The sequence below is a fragment of the Macrobrachium nipponense genome, chromosome 34, assembly GCF_015104395.2.
Source record: "Macrobrachium nipponense isolate FS-2020 chromosome 34, ASM1510439v2, whole genome shotgun sequence".
Taxonomy (NCBI): Eukaryota; Metazoa; Arthropoda; class Malacostraca; order Decapoda; family Palaemonidae; genus Macrobrachium; species Macrobrachium nipponense.
In genome coordinates this window covers 1,794,297-1,802,896 of record NC_061095.1, presented here as the reverse complement: position 1 = coordinate 1,802,896, position 8,600 = coordinate 1,794,297, and the positions used below count along the sequence as shown (strand labels likewise).

The window sequence follows — 8,600 nt, the reverse complement described above, 5'->3', positions numbered from 1 at the left end:
CACTCTCGTACTCAAAAGAACTTTGTCCCCAAAGACTCAGAAATAGTCACAAATTGTAGCGGTTATATATTCTCTATTCGAAATTACACGCGCGTGTCAAAGTCTTCCAAAGCAGACTTTACCGTCCAGTACCATCCAGAGAGAGAGAAGAAGAGAGAGAGAGAGAGAGAGAGAGAGAGAGAGAGAGAGAGAGTCTTGATAGCCAGGGATAGAGAGGAAGAAGGGTGGGTCTTGCAAGGCGGAGAGAGAGAGAGAGAGAGAGAGAGAGAGAGAGAGAGAGAGAGAGAGAGTGTGTGTCTTGATAGCCAGAGATAGAGAGGAAGAAGGGTGGGTCTTGCATGAGAGAGAGAGAGAGAGAGAGTCTTGATAGCCAGAGATAGAGAGGAAGAAGGGTGGGTCTTGCATGTCGGAGAGAGAGAGAGAGAGAGAGAGGGGGGGGGGGAGCATAACCCTTTCACTGCACAGTGAATGACCCAATTAGCTACGGTATAACTCTCAAAGGTGATCAATAATTATTCTTAGTAAATCAGCTTAGAGAGAGAGAGAGAGAGAGAGAGAGAGAGAGAGAGAGAGAGAGAGAGAGAGAGAGAGTTAAAATGAACCTTACTAACATAGGCCTAATAACTCAACAGTGATTTCACAACACACCGAGATATTATAAAAACGTAAAAAGTACCAACACTGTTTATTTTCCACAGAATTTAACTAAATAAACTTCTACATTAACTGTGTACATAACCTTACTGCCTACAAAAACGTGAAACTAACAAACAACACTGAAATTTATAACCGAGCTCCTCCTCACGGGAGAAACAATACTATAAACACCAAGTCTGGAACGCCAGAGATAAATCATCCTCACTTTAAATAAGCGGCCCGAGACGGTTTCCAATTAGGCTAATATTAAATCAATTTCGGCGATTGGCCCCATGGAGAACTTTTTCGATCTCTTGAAGGATGAAAATTTATGTCTGGCCGTCTTCAAATATTCGCAGAATTTTAAGAGAAATTATAACAAAGATATGTTAAGAAGTGTAATAACAAAATTATAAATTATCGTAAAATTCGGTTGACGACAGACTGAAAATCTGATCGGAATTAGTCCTATGGTTGGGAATGTACTCTAGAATAAACGAATTAGTGTATTTCTTGCAACGTCATGCAGTTTACGAATGGGGAACGTACGTAACGTTATTTAACGTTATGAAAGAATCTAGTAAAAAAACACTCATATTCATTTGTATATTTAAATAAATAATACAAACATGTGCACATACAAAATTACCATATCATACGATAGAGCCCGAACGTTTGGCATAAAGTACGTTCTAAATATATTATATATATATATAATATATATATATATAATATGGATATATATATATATATATGATATATATATATATATTTCTAAAAATGTGGTAGGCTACATAACTTGCCAAAATGTCTGGTAAAACTACAGAGCGTCCATAAAGTCTCAGTACCATTACGAGTATTTATTGCTCAGAATGGTACTGGGACTTTATGGACACCCTATATTATAACCCAAAAGTAGCCTTCAAAATATATTATAATTCAAGATAAGATGACTTAAATTTCTTGGTTAAAAAGACCATAAAACCAACATAAACCACAATAAACATTGTAACTCACAATATGCATTATAAATATAATACACGCAACTACGCTAAGATGAAATGTATCCAAAACACTTCAAGACAAAGTATTACGTAAATATTCCGTTAGGCTATGAAATCTTTACACAAAAAATGTCCTGTAATGCTATCAGATCATCATACGAGTATTTCCAGTTATACTCGCAGAATATTACGCAAGAAATGAGCCTAAAATACGTATTAGAAACGAAAAATTTAAAATAAAAAGTAGCCATTCGGAGATTTCATTATAGCGCATGGCAAACATTACGTCATACTGCATCCGAGTTCGTGCACCGTCGACTTACACTCCAGCGCGGGAAACAATTATCTTTAAATCACTACTATTCAAAACGGCAAAATATGCAGATATTAATGGAGAGCGAATCAATTTCAGCGAATATGCAAAGGCGCCGTAACACGAGCGTAAATTCCCGCGCTTTTTACCGTCTTGATATCAGAGTTCACCCGAGGGTCGAGACGCCATGTTTGTCAGTCATCTTCCCCGAGAAGAATCCAGCCGACTTTTTTTATTTATTAATTCTTTAAAGTCGTAAACCGTCGACTGTGTAAATTCAAATACGGCGAGATGGCGGCGTGATTGAATGGTGCTATTAAGGTTATATATCATAACATAACGGGGAAATAATGAGTCCTTTAAACCGCTGTTGTGAAACAAGTTAAGAGTTTGAGCACACGCTAGGCCTACAGCATACAGCCAGCTGTATTCCTAAGCCAAATCTTGTAAATTACGTCTTATAACGTTGCAAATTATAAATTACGGCGTAGATACTATTAAGGTATATTAATTTATAAAAAGGTTATTGAATGTAAACCGAAATATGCAAAAATGGCCGTTTACGTCAGAAGCGAATCTGCCCATGTGACATCATGAACACCGTTTGAATATCGGCGCCATTAAATACCTAAATAGATCTCTAGTGTGACAGAATGTTAAATTAAATGAGTAAAATAATGACATCCAACATACCTGTAATTATGGGCGTAAACGGCGATGGGCAACGAGTCAAAAATAAGGAAGGAAAAATCCAAACGTCTCGTGTGCAAACATTCATCTTTCCCGCCATCCGCCATTCCACCTGTAAAGTAATCTGCCGTTAATCAACGCCCTGTAATATTGCAATGTCACAAATCTGACGTTAATAATTCAGAAATCAAGCGTAAAATATACCATGTTAACTATGATATATATCAAAAAACGACGTAGATATTGTAATTAAGTTAAATTAGCATAGGACGGTCAGCTAAGGGCACTACTTTGCCTCGCGGAGGGCAGCGTTCGACCCAGTTCGTAAAATAACAATAATTAGCGAATTCGTTAATTAGCCAGGGACCTTAATTCGATCATTAATCGAATGGGTCAACACCGCCAATTAAAGCAAAACTAGGTGTCTGGGTAGGCAACCAACGACGAATATACCAGACAATATATATAGGGGTTAGAGTGTTACGAACTTACGTAACAACTATAAAAAATTTAATCAACTCGTCACACTAAGTAACACTTTAGTATTCGTGGCGGAATGTATTGCGTTTTCTCTATCGGTTTATTTATTTATTTTTGTTCTTGTGATTTTTCGGTTTCAATTAAAAATGTGTAATAAATAATTGCAAGAATTGAAAGCAAAAGGTGAGTAGTGACATACAATAAATTCAATAGACGTAATTATTTTTATAGGCCTAGTCCCCATCTTCTTAAGTACACTATATAGGCCTAAATAATCCCTATCTTCATTACATTTATATTATTAGCCCCCATTTCCATTGTAATTACAATATAGCCCTCTTCTAAGTACTAAACATTACAGGTCTAGTCCCTATCTTAATTAGTCCCTATTTCAATAGCAATTAGTTAGGCCTACCTCCAATTTTCACAGTGAGTACAGGCTGTCGCTATTGTAGTCTAATTAAATTAATTACTGTTGAAATAAACAATCCCGAATTCTGTCAGTTATCAAGTCTAAAAGCCTACTTTCTGTATTCAATTCCACGTTGAACTAGATTCGTTTTGCTCATTTATAGGCCTAAGACCAAATAACGTCTTTCTTACCTCCAAACAGGCTTTGGTTACGTCACGTATTTACCAGTACGTTTTTCTCTAGGATCTAGGAATCACTTAGGGGGATGGGGGGACTTTAATTAAAGGAATTTCTTAAGTCACTGATCAAGTCGCTCACGCCTTTCAACACTACGATACGACGATGTTCATCGCCGATCACTTACGAGGAAATGGGCGTGGCTAACGTATAGTTACGTCAGACATGACAGTTACAGCTACCAATGGTAGCCATGGGTAAACTGCCTTTTCAAACCGTCACATCGTACAGTTCCTAGCCATTTTCCACCTTCCACTTCACGGAATTACATTATTCATCGTACGAAAAGGCTACTACGATACCCGGGCAGGTTGTAAACACGAAGTCAGCTTCCAGCGCCACCTGTGAACCCAGATTGATACTGGCCTAATGTGATAATAATTAGGTTATTTTGTGATAATTATAACAGCGAATTGGTTATTTCAATTTAACATGTATCCTGTAACATATATTTCATAGTAAGCTCAGCACCTAACAAATTGTATTACTAGCATTCACGTATCTGTTGAACATCAACATGGCGTACCTACGTACCTAATTGTCAGTAGACCGTTGAGAGAACTCTATCTTAGTGCGCGTTACCCCTGTCAAAATTTATATCATCATAATGGGAGGTCCTCGACGAGGTAATCCTATCCCAGTAGACGTTAAGTTGATGGCAAGATATGCATAGGCCTAATAAAAGTTTAGGCGGTATCGATCCCAATACGTCATTGATAAAATAGTGAATTCTCGGTAGTTTTTCCACTGTTGTAGGCCGTTGCTTTGAATGGAGAGAGAGAGAGAGAGAGAGAGAGAGAGAGAGAGAGAACAGACGTGTTGTCAAAACGCAGTCCTTACCGGACAAGTGAAACCATTTTCTGAGTCTAGATAGTCTATCCAAACTTACACATTTCTTTGTACGTACTGTATCTCTCCAACGTTTAATACTCTCTCTCTCTCTCTCTCTCTCTCTCTCTCTCTCTCTCTCTCTCTCTCTCCTTCCTTCCTAATCCCTGCTCGCTTGCATGCTTGCTTGCTAGACAAGTGGGCTCCTCCAACGAACCATACGCGATGGCCGACTCATTAATCCAAATTGTTGGAAGGAGGGATCTCGAACCTCGTATTTGGCAATTCGACAGGACGTGTGATGATGATGATGTCACTCTGGGATTTGATAGCAGCAGACTGTGAGCTCTTGGAGAGAGAGAGAGAGAGAGAGAGAGAGTCATGGTAACAAGGATATTACCGTGCACAAGGACGACTTTTTCATTTGTGGCTTTTAAGTAGCGAATATTGTGAACAGGGAAAGGGAGTATTAAAGATGAACCTCTCATTGTATACGAGTAAGATTCGATGAAATCATTTATTCGGTACATTAGGTGTATTCAGCAACGTCATCGATTATGTTGACTGAAAGTTCAGAACTTTTCTTCACTTCCCTTGTGCTGGACCAACTCACTAAGCCTAATGACGCTGTTACACGAATAGCCTGTATTTGTAAAATATTTTTCTTCCTTTCTTTCGTTCCTAACAGAGTATTATTAGTATTATTATTATTATTATTATTATTATTATTATTATTATTATTTATTATTATTATTATTATTATTAAATTTTTTGGTCTCTTCTCGTGAACTTTTTTTATGGTTGTGTATATATTCTGGATATATTTGTTTTCAGTGACTATGGGCCTACTCTCTCTCTCTCTCTCTCTCTCTCTCTCTCTCTCTCTCTCTCTCTCGAGTAATATTTGAAACCCCCTCAGACTTAGCTTCCCTTTATAGAAGTCAAGCCCATCCTCTCTCTCTCTCTCTCTCTCTCTCTCTCTCTCTCTCTCTCTCTCTCTCTCGACCCCTGCCTGCCTGTCATTCCCATTTAAGGTAAAATAGACCCACTCATGAAATTACAAGCCACTATTTTTCTCTTTTAAAAAGTTTCTCTCTCTTCCGGGCAGCGAATTTTTTATTATTATCATTCTTTTTATATCACACTTCCCCCTCCTCCTCCTGGCCCTAGGAGGTGGTGGTTCTTCTTCCCCTCTCCTAGTCTTTTAAAAACCTTATTACTTTTCGTTGTTTATTAGAATGGCGTGGTGTGTGTGTGTGTGTGTGTGTGTGTGTGTGGAGTCTCATCTTTATTGTTTAATAATTGATAGTGTTGTCGTTGCTGGGGAATGAGATGTGAACGTTTAAAAGTGGATTGTGTTTTAAACGTTTCTTTGCATTTTAACGTTGTAGGGAGTTATGCTGTTTCTTTTGTAATTGATACTGTTGTTGTTATAATTATTATTATTATTATCATTGCTATTATTATTATGGTGTTTCTTTTGTAATTGATACTGTTGTTTTCATTATTATCATTATTATTTTGTTTCTTTTGTAATTGATACTGTTGTTTTTATTATTATTATTATTATTATTATTATTATTATTATTATTATTATTATTATTTTGTTGTTTCTTTTGTAATCGATACTATTGTTTTATTATTATTATTATTTTTTTTTTATTATTATTGTTGTTGTTGTTGTTGTTATTTTGTAATTGATACTGTCCTTGTTGCTATTATCATTACTATTTTTATTGTGTAGTTTCTTTTGTAATTGACACTGTTATTATTATTATTATTATTATTATTATTATTATTATTATTATGTTGTTGTTGTTGTTGTTGTTGTTGTTTCTTTTGTAATTGATACTGTTGCTGTTGTTATTATTATTATTACATCATTATTATCCTGTCCGTCGTCTGATGATGATGATGATTATTATTATTATTATATTACTGTCCATCGTATGATTATATTTTATTATCAACAAATACTCATAGTAGCTGCAATTTGGTATATATGTTTGATGTTTGGAGGATGGATGATCAACAACATACCAATTTGCAGTAGTTTTTTCAAGATCTGAGAGCGGAATTTAAGTCTTACATTCACTGAGGTTTCTTCAAACAAATCCCCTGTAAGAGGGGTAGGGCCGTCAGCGCACAACTGATGGGGTTCACTGTGGGCATTACTTAAAAGGTTCTTTGCTTTCGTTCTTTTACTGTCTCTCCGTTCATATTCTTTTTCATCCAGCTCACTTTCCACCATCTCCTAAGGTCTGAGCGTGTGCCCTCTGACCTAAATTCTGTATTCTATTCCGTCCTATTTTTCAAACGAAGCTCTCTCTCTCTCTCTCTCTCTCTCTCTCATAACTAAAGTAATCACCATTCACACAAACCTATATCAGCATACAACTCTCTCTCTCTCTCTCTCTCTCTCTCTCTCTCTCTCTCTCTCTCATAACTCACGTAATCACCATTATACGCAAACCTATATCAACATACAAGCCTCTCTCTCTCTCTCTCTCTCTCTCTCTCTCTCTCTCTCTCTCTCACTGCAAAGTCCCCGCATCGAGTCATTACTCTGCTCTGGCCCTCGTTGCAAGCACTCGAAGCAACAAGTGAATGCAGACTGTCGTTGCACTTTGCGTTATTAACAAGCTGTGAACGCCACTGTGGTGCTAATAATAAGACCATTTCTGCAAGATGAGAGACAATATCAGGTGTTATAATGGAGAGAGAGAATATCAGGTGTTATAATGGAGAGCGAATATCAGGTGTTATAATAGTGAGACAATATCAGGTGTTATGAGTTATGATAGAGAGAGATATCAGGTATTATAATGGAGAGATAATATTAAGTGTTATGATATAAAATAAGAGACATCATCAAGTGTTGCTATAATGGAAGATACTGAAAATTAAAATCTAAAAGACAGTTAATGCCAATGCAAAAAGGTGAAAGAAAGGATGGCGCACTGTAAGCTGTATAGCCAATTCTTTGAGGCGTTGTGTATTCTCCCAAAGGAGTTACTGGTTTGCCAAGAAAGTCCACCCACAAAACTCCTAGCTGTTATCTCTCCCTGATCGGCCGAATAAGGACTCGATTGTCGTTGTCTCTTGAGAGTAAAGAGAATCTTATGATGTGGAAATCGCTCAGTCGATCAAGAGCTCGACCCTGGAATCGAAGCAACAAGTCGATCGGCGGCGGGTGTCGAACTGAAAGAGAGAGAGAGAGACACACACAGTAGCGAGCCGCTACTCGTGAAGTCTTGTAGAGAACTAAAGGACCCCTAATGAGGCTTGAAGGACCATTATATGTTATTACATATAGTCTTCTCAGACAATCGAGTTAGAGATGCTCTTACAGGGCGTTCAAGTGACGGAGAGAGAGAGATAGAGAGAGAAAGAGAGCGCTTGAACACCCGTTAGATTATTACTATGTAAACCGTCAACCGTGGTTCGTGCGATCTACTACGAAGCGCTGAACGGGTCAGGTTCGAACCAGGTTCGAAATGCGTATGAATACTGTTTATTGTCATCTTTATTTTTAATTTCTGTTACGCGTTTTGCTGTAGGGAATATATACATATATATATATACATATATATATATGTATATAAAATATATGTAGTGTTAATGTATACAGAAGGCCTCGCCACAGCAGGAATACTCTTGATTTGAAAGACGAAATATATATTGTGAAAATTTATGCAGAGCTATAGCTTTCTTCCATTATGCCCGTGGGATTGATGGCTATATATGTATATGTATACAAACTAAAATATATATATATAATATTATATATATATATATATTATATATATATATACATTTATATATATAGTACATATCTTACCATAAATGCATTGCTCACAAGCATAATTCCCTCTAGATACTCATACACATTATTGTGTATTGGACATATGTAGGGCTGATGCCTTTGTATAACAAGGCGCCCTGTGAGGTTATTAAGACCTGCGGTAATTTACGCTAAGGTCGGTTGTTGTGACTCCCA

General features: G+C 37.0%; 1 long non-coding RNA gene across 1 annotated transcript in view; it reads left to right on the top strand.

Annotated features, from left to right (window-relative positions):
* Nucleotides 1-3,198: 3,198 nt before the first annotated feature.
* Nucleotides 3,199-8,600, top strand: part of LOC135207619 (uncharacterized) — a 239,397-nt gene continuing 233,995 nt past the window's right edge. The window contains exon 1 of the long non-coding RNA XR_010313004.1: nt 3,199-3,306. This is a non-coding gene — a long non-coding RNA (uncharacterized LOC135207619). The remainder of the gene's footprint in view (nt 3,307-8,600) is intronic.